The sequence below is a fragment of the Choloepus didactylus genome (assembly GCF_015220235.1).
Source record: "Choloepus didactylus isolate mChoDid1 chromosome 23 unlocalized genomic scaffold, mChoDid1.pri SUPER_23_unloc2, whole genome shotgun sequence".
NCBI lineage: Eukaryota > Metazoa > Chordata > Mammalia > Pilosa > Megalonychidae > Choloepus > Choloepus didactylus.
This window is the reverse complement of record NW_023637596.1, coordinates 351,078-365,122: the sequence shown is the minus strand read 5'-3', so window position 1 is coordinate 365,122 and position 14,045 is coordinate 351,078. Positions and strand designations below refer to the sequence as shown.

The 14,045-nt window shown below is 41.1% G+C and overlaps 1 pseudogene; it reads left to right on the top strand.

The window, feature by feature from the left end:
- Positions 1-3,743: 3,743 nt before the first annotated feature.
- On the top strand, positions 3,744-13,774 carry LOC119525003 (annotated as a pseudogene).
- Positions 13,775-14,045: the final 271 nt, after the last annotated feature.

The window sequence follows — 14,045 nt, the reverse complement described above, 5'->3', positions numbered from 1 at the left end:
TAATAATTGGCAGGAAAAAAAGGTGGTGTAGGGTAGGTGGGAAAACTTAGTTTTCAAAGTGTCAGTAGCTGGTCTGGAAAAATCTGAGATTGAGACCCAAGGAAGGAACTGACTTCCAGCTGATATTTGCAAAATAGATTAGGAGTGACAGTTGATGAAAGCAATATTACTAGTGAGATTTGTGGTTTTCCAAATATTCCAAATTCTATTCTCAAGCAGCCCATTAAGGTAGATGGACTAGGTGCTCCCTTTCCCATTTTAGTAATGGAAAAACAGGTTTTTCTGAGGTAACTGAGGTAAGGGGACCCACCCAAGGTCACACTTCTGATGGTTAAGCCAGATCAAGAAGTAGAGTCTTCAGAATCATCTGCATTCTCTTCTCTCAGCCCTGCTGTTAGCATCATCCAGCACAGTCCCACACAGAGGGGCAGTATATCAGTAAAGCCTTCAAATCAAAGTTATTTTTCAGCTGAGGGCTTTGGAATTTCCAGGTGAGTAATTATGGCTGTCCCCAGTTTGCCTTGGAAATCGCCCTTTCTCTAGAGGCCCCGGGGGAAATGCTGTCTTGGGCAGGCAGGTAGGAGAGGATTTTGACTGCCTTACATTGATTCGCTCTCTGTCAGTACAAGAGAAGACAGTGTGCTACATTGCTCAGGAAGCTGAAAGCATTTTATGCTTTTCTGTTGTATATGATATGTCCTCTCCCAGCTGTACTTAGGAAGGGTATGACCCAAAAGGCCACTAGGGATGTTCTCTTTCCCCAGAGGCTTATGGTCTTTGGGGCAATGTATTTAATAGGACACATTTGCTAATAGATCCTCAGGCACGAGAAAGTTGAGGCAGTGCAGGAGACATTTAGGCAGCCCATAAACAAACAACACTGATAGAGCAACTGTTATGTGCAGTGAAATATAATTAATGAAAGGGCAGATGGAGAAACATGGAGATCACTGGTTCTATATTAATTGCTGCAACTGCAGGGCATCCATTATGCCAGATGCTTAATTTGCTTTCTCTCTGGTCTTTACAATAATCTTGCAAGTTTGGTATCATGAACCCCAGTTTACAGAAGGAAATGAAGGCTTAAAGGAATTAAGCAGTTTGCCTACTGGGTGCCCAGGTAGTCTAGCTCCAAAGCACTGTGTGCTTTCACCATGCAGGCACGTTGCTTCCCCAGTATTTTCACTTTCCTTGATGGTCACTTCCCAAAGGCTCAGGTAACCTCATGTATTTATTTAATTAATTAATTTATTTATTTATTTACATTATAGTAATGTTATATGCCATAAAATTTCCCCATTTAACCACTTTCAAGTATACAATTCAGTGGGATTAATTAAATCCATAATGTGCTACCATCACCATCATCCATTAGCAAAACTTTGTTCAATACCTTGAACAGAAACTCTGTACCCATTAAGCACAACTTCCCATTTATTTTTAAAGATAGATCAAAAATAGCAGTAGATTGCAAAGTATATTTAATTATTTCAAGTAACTGGCCACGGTTGTGATCACAGGTTTTGAGGGATCAGCAGAAACATGAACCAGACTGTTTCTTTAGCTCCATCACCAGTTAGGCTATACTCTTATTTATTCAGAGACCACATTTATTGTAAGGAGCAGCAAAAACAAGAAACCACCAAGCAAACTTTGATTCTTAGAACACATCAATGGCATGGCAAGTACATCACAAACAAAATAAAAGGGAAGCACTGGAAGTTAGGCCCATGGTTTGAAGGCAAGAGATTTCTAGATGTGTCTTCTAATGCTCAAACCTGTAGTGAGGAGGAGCTTCCAGGTGAGGATGCTGACACCAGGTTGTGTCCTTTCAGGGTTAGACCCATATTCTTGCTTCACCTCCCTGGGCAAGTTTGGCTCCCTCTGCTGAGACTGCACAACCCAGGGAGAGTTGGCACCTTCTCAAAATTGTCCACTCTGTCTCAATGCTCAGATTCATTCTGGTGATACATTTATATACTAGTAATTGGGTAAAATTAAAATTCATACTGTGAAGTCTTTCTTGCCACTCTCAGATTCTCTCCTGACTTTCTGCAACTCCATGGTTGAATCTGGTCTTCTAGAATTTCACTGAGCTTTCCTTTAAATGTCAGCTGGGAAGAACCTCAAGTCTTTTTCCCCAAACAGATCTTTAGATGCCCTTCACTTCATGGCTGATACGGGGCAGGCACACTGCACATTCCCACAGGCAGCAAATTACCGCTTATGCCTTGGTTGCCTGAGAATGTGGGAGAGCCACATTTTATTTAGCAGAGATGATGATTGAATCACTCATTTTTGTAGAACAGCTGTGATTTGCCACCAAAATGTTCCAGGAGAGCTGAGGGTGTTTCATTTGTTCCAAGAGTTGGCAAGGCCAAATGTGACAAGCATTATTAATTTCTCAAACTTCCATTTCTGCAAAGCACTGACACTTTTTTTTTTGTCATAGGCAAGGTTTTGTGCCTGATTTTTGTAGAAATTGAAATCAGGACCCCTTAAAACTGTATTTGTACATCTGAGGAGGATGTACTACATTTTATACCTACCAATTATCTATCTATCTATTACCTATCTTCCCACCAAAATGTCACCCTTATCAGCCTCAGAGTGATGGCACATCTGATGGCAGTGAGCATCAGTTACCCCAGAAGATATACTTGCAGGTGCCAAGAGCTGCATTTTCAGTTTTCATTAAAATCTTCTTTGCCTGAAGCCCTTACCCTTTAGATCTGTGGCCTCTCAGTTGGCTCTAATTTGCACAGTGGGGTTAAGTGGAAGGGCTGAAATGACAGTAGTTAGGGTTACCTTGGCATTACAGGGGTTAGATGCCAACATCTGGCTCCAAATTCATCCAGACACTGGGCATCAGATACTTGACATTAGTGCAGTTTGGGAAAAAGTGTCACTTATGCTCTGATACTTAATAAGGTTGTAAAACCAGTAACTTTTAATGAGCAGACCCTTAAAAAAAAGCCACAGTATTTCTTTTCAAGATTAGATACAGAAAGAATCATTGTTTATTGAAATATCTCTTTGGAGACTCCAGTTATACCCTGAACTACCAATGGAATTTTTGGCAATATTTTAATGTAATGATCAGACTTCAAATATATGCAACAAATGTGTAATTTAAAGGTCTGATTGCAATAATCAGTTCTTGGCATAAATGCAGGTGCACTTAATGAAATGTGCACTTTACAGCTGTACGTACACTTACACATTGTGTTTAAAGTTGGGTCTTTATGCCACTTTGTAAAAGATGATGTCACAGCTCATGGTGTGTTGTGTCAAAGAAGGGATTTCACTTAATGCATCTCTCCCTCTTCTAGAAAATGTATAGATTTGGAGCAGTGGTTCTACTTTTCTTCCCACCCCAGGGGTATTTAGCAAAGCCTGGAGACATTTTTGGTTGTCAAAACTTGCAAGGGGTGGGGAGGTGTGCTACTGGCATCTAGAGGTCAAGGATGCCACTAACAGTCTACAAGGCAGAGGGCAGCCCCCCAAAGAAAGAATGATCTATCCCCAAATGACAGTAGTGCTGAGATTGAGAAGCCCTGATTTAGAGCATGTTTGTGGGGGAGGAGGGAGATGGGCAAGAAACTCTGACTCAAGGCAGCTTAGTTTGGGGAGCTAATGCTCTCAAACATTGCTGGTTTCAAAAGGCACTCATGAACGATGAAATAAGTAGCAAAATTATATTCAAACCAGGAAAGTGCAAACTCTCCCCTCCAGCCCCCAATTGTAGTAGCAAGTTCTTTTTAATTCTCATTTGGATAGATAAAAAAATCTAGTTAGATATATTTTTGATCCATTTCTTTACAATTAAAATCACTGGCAGGAATCAGTCCTTGAGAGCCCAAGCATGGTATTAGTTTGGGAATTGACATGGGCTTTTTGATTCCCCTTCAGGTGAGGGAGTATGTCCAACTAATCAGAGTATATGAAAAGAGATTCTTCAACCTCACTGCCCGAGTAGAGATCATGGAAAAGAATTCCTTTTCCTACACTGAACTAGACTTTGAGCTGATCAAGATAGAAGTGAAGGAGATGGGGAAACTAATCATACAGCTGAAGAAGGGTTTTGTTGGGAGCTCAGAAGTTGTTGACCAGCTGGAAGTAGAGGTAAGCAGTGAACTCACTTATCAGTATGCTGATAGTAAATTCTCTTAAGTGACTGAGTGAGTGTTGGGACTGAAATATGAATCTCTCTCTTCCAATTTCTAATTCTGTTCTCAATCATGACCACATGGCATATCCCGTGTTCTGCTTTGGATGGGTGCCTGTCTGCAAAAGATGTTAAACATATTGAGAACATATTGACTGATGAGTATTGTCTAGTAGTCAGAATCCTGCCCCAGAAGCAAATGGCCTTTCAAAATCTCTAGAAAGGAGGTGACATATCTGCATAATCATCCATGGTCAAGCCATGATCAGGTACCTTCTCTGCACTGGCTTTACCCTCATGGGATTAGAAATCCCCAATTTACCTGATCGTGGACTTGCCAGGTCTATTTAAACTCTTGAATAATTATTTAATCCTCTATTCTTCTTGGAATCATTCTCCAAAAACTTGCAACCCTATTTAAATGGGTTTTTTTTTTTGGCAAGCATGTTTTGGTGAAGCCATTTACAACCTATGAATAAAGACCATTGCTTGAACATTATGGGTGAGGAATTTACACGAATGAGAATTTACTAGCACAGTCATGACATTGGCTGTAATTGAAAATTCTTGTTACATAGCTTAGAATTTAAGTTTTCTGTGGCTCTCAACATTCATTAGAAACTTAATTAAAATACAGCATGAGTAATATGAGTTTACTGGGGAAGGTTATTAGAAATGAAAGTTAATGGACATTTGTGGATGCTTGCAACAGGCCTGTGCTCTGTTATTAAAGCTGCTACAATCTTTGCCATTTTCTTCTTGTCATACACATCTGTCTGAGATCTGACAGGCATTCATGCTAAGCCATAATATATATTCTTTCAAATGAAACCATTTGGAACCATCTCTGGTGTATTCTCCAGAGATGTTTCACTAAATGACAAATTCAGCCCCAGAATGTTTATGAAAGAAATTGTGCAGCAATATAAAGTTGCTCCAAATTTTTATTTCCTTAGATAAGGAATATGACTCTCCTGGTAGAGAAGCTTGAGACCCTAGACAGAAACAATGTCCTGGCTATTCGACAAGAAATCCTGGCACTGAAGAATAGACTAAAGGAATGTGAGGCATCTAAAAGTGAAAATGCTCCTGTGATCCTGCCTCCTGCTCCAGGTGAGCATGCTGTATTTTTGCCCCTTGAGCCAGGCCCTGTAAGGTGTGGGGTGGGGGGAGGGACTTGGGATTGCCAGGGTGAAGGAAGGGTGGGAGTTTTGCAGTTCTGAGTTTACTCTTAGATGTTTTAAATCTGCTCACCTAGCAGATAGTTCCAGGTATGATCACATTCTGGGGTCCACAGAGGAAAAGAGCAAACAATGAGTTGATTTAAAACAAAATTCTCAAATTACATGTATTCCCTTTGCAACTAATCACAGGAAGTGCATCTCTATGGTGATATGGGACCTACCAGTGGAATATTTGTGTAAGACCTGCTCTCCTGTGGATTGTAAGGGCTGAAGGGCTCATTTGTCTGATGAGCTGGGTTTATTCCTTGCATCCTCCTTCCTTCCATCTCACTTTGCCTGCCACCCTCCCTCCCCTGCCTCTTTACTTTTCCTTTACTCTTTCCTTAAATGCATATTGAACAACAGCTATGGTCTGTGTCCTGGGGTTCAGTGGGGATTAAAGGGATGGCTCCCTAAATCTGGTCACTTGTGGGGGTGTCTGGTTGTTCCTCTTGCCCTGGACATTGGGGACTGTGTCTCTGCTCTCTGATGAATCACCTCGGGTTAAGTACAGCACAAAGCAGGGCACTCTGTAAATATACCCTTGAATGGAGGTGGCATATGTAGGGGTCAAGAAAGTGACTTTGGAATCCCAAAGACCTGAGCTCCCCAACTAAATGATCATGGGCAGGGTTCTTAATCTCCTCATCTGTAAAATGGGAGGATAAGAGTGCCTGCCTTGCAGGGTTCTTGTGAGGAATCACAAGACAAAGATTTGGAATGCTCCAACCTCTATGGTCGGCACTCATGCACTGGCAATTATTATTATTATTAATGATGAGTAGTGAGGTGACAACCTTGCAGTAAAAAAAAAGTGGCGCTAGCTCCCTGCACGTGGAAGGACAGCTTTCCAAGTGGTTCTTGGCAGCCTCTTGCCATAGCCTTCTGCTCTGTACTTCTGAGACATCATCCTGTCACCAGGAGGCTCTCTCTGCACCTCAGCCTGCATGGGGCTGTGTCTTTCCATCCCATTGCACTGCCCTGGTTATTTTTATTAATCCCTATTGCTCACAACCTGTTTCCTTTTGGACCGTGGGTTTCTGGATCCTTGTCAATGTAGCTGGTTTCTTTGAGGCTTTAATTAGATGCTGCTATTTAATTAAATTATAAGCCTCTTGGTGTCATTCAGGGGACTCTTTCCCTTCCCTCTGCTTCTGAGAATCTGCCACCCTATGACATATAGAGGCTGTGTTCTCTCCTCTGTAATAAACTAAGGCTAAATTTGGGCTGGGAGCAGGAGTGCAAATGTGAGTTGGAAATGAGAGTCGGTTCCACTGTGCCACAGAGGGTTCAGAGCAGTGACAAAGGCAAGCCAAAATGACAATCCCAGATAATACCTGAGCAAGTGTTTCTTTCCTTACCACAGCAAATCTTCCCCATGGAATAGGTTTTTCTGGCATGGATTTCTATGCACCCAGGAAGGAGCTTGCAGGACTGTCTCACTCAGCCCCATCAGGTCACAGGGGAGGGGGCTTGGAGGGCAGGGGCGCTGCCTTTCCAAGGTCATGCAGGTAGCTGGTGACCAAGCAGGGGCTGGTATGCAAGATCCTTCTTGGCTTTCTCAGGACTTAAAGCATCAGGCATCAGCATCCCAAGGGGAAAATTCCCCACTTGGTGTCTAGGGAGAAAAACAAGTGAGTCTACTGGGTCATTTTTTTTTTTTTTTCATTTTTAAATGCAATTTCATTGAGAGATATTCACAAACCACACAATCCATCCAAAGCATACAACCAGCATCTCACTTGGGTCATTTCTGTTAGATTTTCCTTTTCTTTTGAACTTTCCCCTAGGTTCTCACCCTGAGACTTTTGTGAACCATCCCAGCCCAGCAGTGTTATTTAAGCAAATTGGACCCAGATTTCCTCCCACTTTCCCACAACCTTGGGTGTACTTGAATCCCCACCAAGCCACTTGGCCCCACTCCAACTTTGTTCATATGTTTATATTAAACTGACTTTTTGTCATTTTTTAAATCAATTTTCTTTCCCTTGTTCCTTTTCTGTTTGGATTGGTTGTTAATGCAGAACTTGAAAATCCCCAGGCACCAGAAAGTTGTGAGCCTGTGGAGACTTTAATTAAAGTTACTCACTATTATGGGACTTAAAATCTGGCCTGTCTGCTTTTTTCTCACTGCAGAGTTGTACAGAACAAAAAAGACTGTATGCAAGTCTCAGCTATAAAGTAATTCTGTGCTCTGGCAGCCCCTCCCTTGCAGCTGCAGTTTGCTCACCCTGTAGTCAGCTTGAATGTAGGACCAGGACATGTATTTAGGGCTCAACAAAATGTGCTTTCTATTTTGTTTTTGCTCCAGGTGACATCTTTTTTCTGCTTCATTTCATAGAACTTTCTAATTGAAAATAATTAGCCTTCTACTCATTAGCTTTTTTCCTTTAAAACAACTCTGTTTTTCCCCTGAACCTGCATGACTGTGTATAGGCAAAATGTGATTGGAATGCTCAAGGGATGATGATCATTTTGCTTGGAGATTCTAAACATCTGCATTGGCACATAGTAAGTGCTCAGGAACTGGTTGGTGACTGGATGGGGGATAAAAGGCACAGGGTGAGCCACTCAAATCTCAAGTCTAGAGAGAAAGAGTATGAGTCCATATATCTAATAATTCAGATTCAATTTCATCTCAGTCATTTGATGGTTATGATCATTTAAATGATCTAATTCTCACAAGTCAATAGTATTCTCCTCTTAGCTCAAATAAATTTCAGTGACCTACCTGGGTGAGAGTGTATATTGGCATATTCAAGATTAAGTTTCCTCTTTAGATACATGATTTTTGGCTTTCTTTTTTTAATGCTACTCACCATATTTTTAAAAAGCCAAGTTAGCCTATTTTAAAGTCCCATGATGGTGGCTTGCCAGGTATTTTCAGAATACTGTGGCAACCAAATGTACACTTGTGTAGAGGGTTCCTTGCATTATGCTCTGTGGAGTGAACACCAGGCTGTGTGAAAAATTCAGATACCTGACAGGGTGGAGGACTGGTGTTTATAAATAAGGGTAAGCTGGATTTAGAAGATTTGTTTAGCCTTTCATTCCTTTATTCCACAAACATAACTTGGTACTACTGTGTGACTGACCCTGTTCTGGGTATTGGAGTTACCAGGGTGGGTAAAGAAACTTTGAGAAACTTCCAGCAGGGGAGATAGTCATACAAACCTCCAATTGTAACATGGTGTGCCTACAATGATGATAGTGACTGTTTATGGGGTTTTGTTTATATGCCTTCTCTCTATTTTTCAAAATAGCACTGCACATAGTTATTATTTTTTTTAGCATAAGGAAACTGAGGCCCAGTGAGGTTAAGTAACTTGCTCAAGGACACACAGCTAGTAAATAAAGGAGCCAGGATTTGAATTGGAATCTGTCTGACCTCACTGCTGGTAATATTCTCACCATACCAGGCTCTCTTCCATACATGCTCTAATTAAGGGATGCACATGTGATTCATGGAGTGACAAGAAATATCCAACAACACACCAACCTTGTTAGCACAAAATTATCTTTGCTTCCTTGCTTGTGAAGCAGCTAAAAGGGTACTTTTGCTCCTGATGGTTCTATGCTGGAATCTCTTCCACCAGAAAATGCAAAATGATTCATTGGTCTTTCCCAGTTCTTGGATCATGGCTGGGCCATGGGACACCATCCAAGTGTCTGGGAAAGGTTGGGATGGGAACTGGCTAAAGATGGGAATGTACCATCTCTGAGACTTGACTTGAAGGAACGGGCTGAGAAGAGGTGCAAGATAAGGCATGAAATGGGGTGGGAGGGATGGGGGACCTGGCTGTGCTAGCCAAGCTGTGGGCACTGGGCTGGCTGTCAGTTTCAGTATCATTTTCAAGAGGGTTTTCTGCCAAGATCCAGGGGAGCTGCCATGGGCTTTTCATTGGACTGTCATTGCTGTGGCCACATCTGTAGCCTTGGTGACAATGCTTCATTTTCTTCCCTGTTCCTACTTCCTTTTGAACATAGCCAGGACCCTAAAAATATCCCAAAGGGGATATAGGATAAAGGGGAAATAATAAAAAGGATCAGAAAGTGTTTAGGCATGGTTGGGAGATGAGGAAAAGAGGTTAAATTTCATTCAATTTTAATATTTATACCAGGTCCAATTTTAATTTCCTGGTCAACTTGTGAAATGAGGAGCTATTACTATTTTTATTAGTAGTACTACCAGTAATTTTTAAAAAGAAGTTTTCTTTGATTCCTTCATAGCCAAGGATTTCCACATCTGGTGACAGAATAGCTTATTACCTATAATCCCATAATAATGTCTGAATAAGTTATATGTATACTAAATTTTCATTAAATATTTCACTGCTATTGATTTGAGATTTTTCTGTCCAGGAAGGCAAGATTCAATTAAACAAACAATTCCTAAGTCTTCCAGCCTGAAAGAAAAATAGTTTTTTTCATTTCCTCCAAGTGAAATGCAGTTCAATAAATAAATTCTTGGGAAGATATTTTAACTGGAAAACCCAGTTTGTAGCATATGCAAATGTGAAACATTTTTTGTTGTGATTAAACTGAACACACTGCTAACTTTATTTTAATAATTCATGCATTGCTTCATAAACAAAAGCAAACAAGCATTCATGTGAGAGATCACTTTTAGGAGAAGAAATAATAATTTATGATTTTATTTATTATTTCTTTAGTGGAGAGCAGTCTCTTGGCTGAACACACATTGCTTTTTTTAAATTTATGAAATGGTGCATGCATTATTAAAATAAGCCTGTGACCATGTTCTGTTTAATGATATGCAAAATTATTTGAGGTTAGGTACACAGTGGTTTCACTTCCCTACCTGTGGTAAGGTTGGCTGGCTTTTCCACCAACTGCAGATTTATGGGAGCATTTAAGGAGCACATATTGAATTCTGGGACCAAAACACATCAGTAGATTGAAAAAATAAAAGCAGGATTTCTAATAGTGTCTTCACTTCTGAGCTTTTTTGAGGGAAATGGGTACAGAGAGGGGGCATTTAGGAGGGAGAAGACTAGATGTTTCCATGGTGATCAGAAACAGACACTCAGAGACAAAATCTTTGCTTTCCCTTACTCCCAACAGTGCTAATCTCAGGCATTGCTTTGGCTCCAGCTCACCTCTTGAGCTCTCCATGGTTCCCTGATTCCCTCCAAGCACACAGAGCCAGATCCATCGATTCTGGTTCTGCTCCTTCCTTCCCTCATCTGTTCTGCTCCAAGCAGAAGGAAGAGAGAAAATTGACCTCAAATGTACTTGGATTTTCATTGTTATCCAAGAAGCTATCACATCAGTTTTTTTTTTCCTTTTTTTTTGAGGATGTTTATTAAGATCCAAGAAATGTGTATTCCACACTTTGGGTAGTTATAAAAATAATGGAGGAATGTTATTTTGTGTGGCTCATAAATGATTTGGGTTGGCAGGCATTTTGAAGAGAAGGCCATTTGCCCAGCCTGAGTCATTTGTCCAAGTGTTACACAGGAGGTAGATTCAGTGGACCAGTGGCAATGAGATGATAGACTGGGAAAGATGAAATACTTGCCTGCCATTCTATGGCACAGTAGAATATGGATTACAAACAGCAAGACCCACCTTATCACTGCAGCACTGAACTAAGCAATGGCCATGCACTGGGCATAGAGAAGGCAACATTGCTCTAAGGCTGAAATCCCACCACTGTAGGACCATTTTTTGGGGACCTGGAAGGCATTCACATCCTTAAAGTACTACATTTAAGACTTCCTCTTGTGGGAGTAGCTTGGAGCAAGATTGATGAGTTAGGACTTAGAGTCCCAGAGGAGGGCGGGGGTGGGAGATGTGGGGTGGGGGTGGAGGGTGGTGTGGGGGTTGGAGACTTGACCTGGAAAATTCCCCTTCATCTCAATTTCCCCTTGGGGCTGGCCCTGGGATAGTACCTCTTGGCTTTATGGAATAGGGTAGGATTCTGGTATGCTCTTGCTTTATTGATTTCTCTAAAGGAAAAAAATGAAATAACATCAAATATATTTGTAAAATGCTGTCTGATAGAAAAAATATATAAAATTCAGCAAGTCTCCCTTTCCTCTTTCTGAGCCCTCAAACCTTTTGAATATGATTCTCAGCATCTTCTTTATCCCCGTTTTCCAATTGGAAGTCCAGGCATGAAAACAGCAGATAGTTCTCTTTAGAAACCACAGTGGGTTTGCATGGGGGCTGAAACCAAGAGGCAGTCTTGGCTCTTTTCCATTGGGACCACGTTGTCATTGAAACTTGACAGGAAAACTATGGATATTCCTTTGGCTCTTAGAGCCTTAAAGTGTGTGACTCTTGTCATTCATTTTCTTTACAAATGTCTGTCATCTTTTCTTTTCTATAGGGAACTGTAGCCACGGAGGTGTGGCAAACGTCAGCAAGCCATTTGTGGTTCAGCTCAACTGGAGAGGGTTTGAGTATAAGTATGGTGCCTGGGGTCGGGATTATTCTCCTGAGAATCCAGATAAAGTACTGTATTGGGTGGCGCCTTTGAACACAGATGGGAGATACTTGGAATATTACAGACTCTACAATTCGCTGGATGATTTGCAGCTGTACACAAATTACCGACAGTATCGGGTAGTCTATGGCCAAGGCAGTGGCACAGCAGTGTACAAAAACAACATGTATATCAACTTCTACAACTCCCAGAACATCGCCAAAGTTGACTTGACTACCAACACGGTGGCCGTGAGACGCGCTCTCCCGGTGCTGTCTATAATAACCGTTTTTCCTATGCTAATGTTGGGTGGCAAGACATGGACTTTGCTGTGGATGAGAATGGGCTGTGGGTGGTTTATGCAACTGAAGCCAGTACAGGGAACATGGTGATCAGTAAACTCAATGACACTACACTTGAGGTGATAAACACTTGGCAGACCAGGCAGTACAAGCCATCTGTTTCTAATTCCTTCATGGTGTGTGGGGTTCTGTATGCCACCCGCACACTAAACACCAGAACAGAAGAGATTTTTTACTACTTTGACACCAACACTGGGAAAGAGGGCCACCTAAGCATTACAATGCCTAAGATGCAGGAGCGAGTGCAGAGCATCAACTATCACCTTTTCGACCAGAAACTTTTTGTCTATAATGATGGCTACCTTCTGTATTATGATCTTATCTTCCTGCAGAAACCCCAGTAAACTATTGAGGTGTCAGGGTGAGAGAGAATGCTTGTTGACAAATGATCTTCTCCACTGAACTTAGTTATTGGCAGGGGGACCCAGAAGTGTGTTTGTTTAGTAGTAATATTTGGGAGCATGGTTGCACTACACTAGAGTTTTAGGATATTTGCCCAGGGTTGATGAATTCTCTTGGAAGTCAGATATGTTCTGAGATGCATTTTTCCAACTGAAATAAGGCCCTTCCAGGGTGGGATTGTCAGAGATGTAGAGACGTTATGGATCAAATAGAGCCTACAGTGAGGTGACATCTGGAAATTAAGGAATTGAAGAGAACTCAGTAAGGCTTTTTGGGATTGTTTGTTCAAGAGAGAGGGCTCAGTGATGGGTCTTTCCTCTGTAGCCCTGCTAATTCTTCCATGCCTGAAAGGAACCTGGGGCTTAATTAGGCAGATTAGTATCTGAAGCTCCTTAAGTGACCAGATATATTCAGCTTTGTTTTTCTCACTAGCACCTGGAACCACATTTTGTACATAGCAGATATGTAACTTTGGCGTGCTTATAGCCTACCTGTAAGATGCTCTGATTTTTCTGGAGAAAAGCCCTTTTATACATTAAATTGTACATTGCAAATCAGTCCCAGATGGATCTGCAGGTGAGGCACTTGATCTTTCTTTTCCCCATTGTCCATCTAATAAGAGTCAGTAGAACCCTCCTACCTCATATCTTCATTACAAAGTTGGCATGGAAAATTAGAACCAGACTTACCAAACTATTCCCTCCGTCACCTCCTTATTCCCTGCTTTTCCCCCAATTAATGAGTTTTCAATGGAGCAGATATGAGATAAACAAACTTAATCTTCTTTTGTCTCATCATGAACTTTTATTTACATGACTCTAAGAAAAACAAATGGCAGTGATAAAATGGCATCATATCTGATTATATAGCAAAGCCATTGGAATGGATGGGAGACTTGTGTTAAGTCATGTCAGTTATTTCATGGGAATTTTTTAAAGGTGTGATTGTTTTCTACCTTTAAGCCTGGAAGTTATAAGAAAATGCAAAATGTACCTTTTTTTTGCCCTTAGGAAGAGATGTACAAAGCTATTGAGAATGTCAGTCCTATAGTTGAAAACCTTGCAGGTGTTTGGGCTTCTGTGATTTTGGTTGGCTTTGCCATCTGTCTCTATGTGCCGCTGATGTTCATGAGTTCTGGTCTATAGTATGGGTTCCTTAAATGCTATATCCCCTCTCCTTTCAATAAAATGATTAAAATGCTTTGTAAAAAAAAGTGTTGTCTTTCATTTTATCTACTTAAAGCAAAAAACATAAAACAAAAAACAACCAAGCCACTCTTAACAGGGCAGTTTTTGGCCTTGCTGTGATGTAGAGAGAATGGTCACCTCCCAAATACCAAGTCCCTGGGGATTACACATGGCACAGCAGATAACATCAACAGTGTAAAGGAGACAAAGTCAGGGCTGGCTCTTTAATTTTCATGTCCCTTTAAATCTATT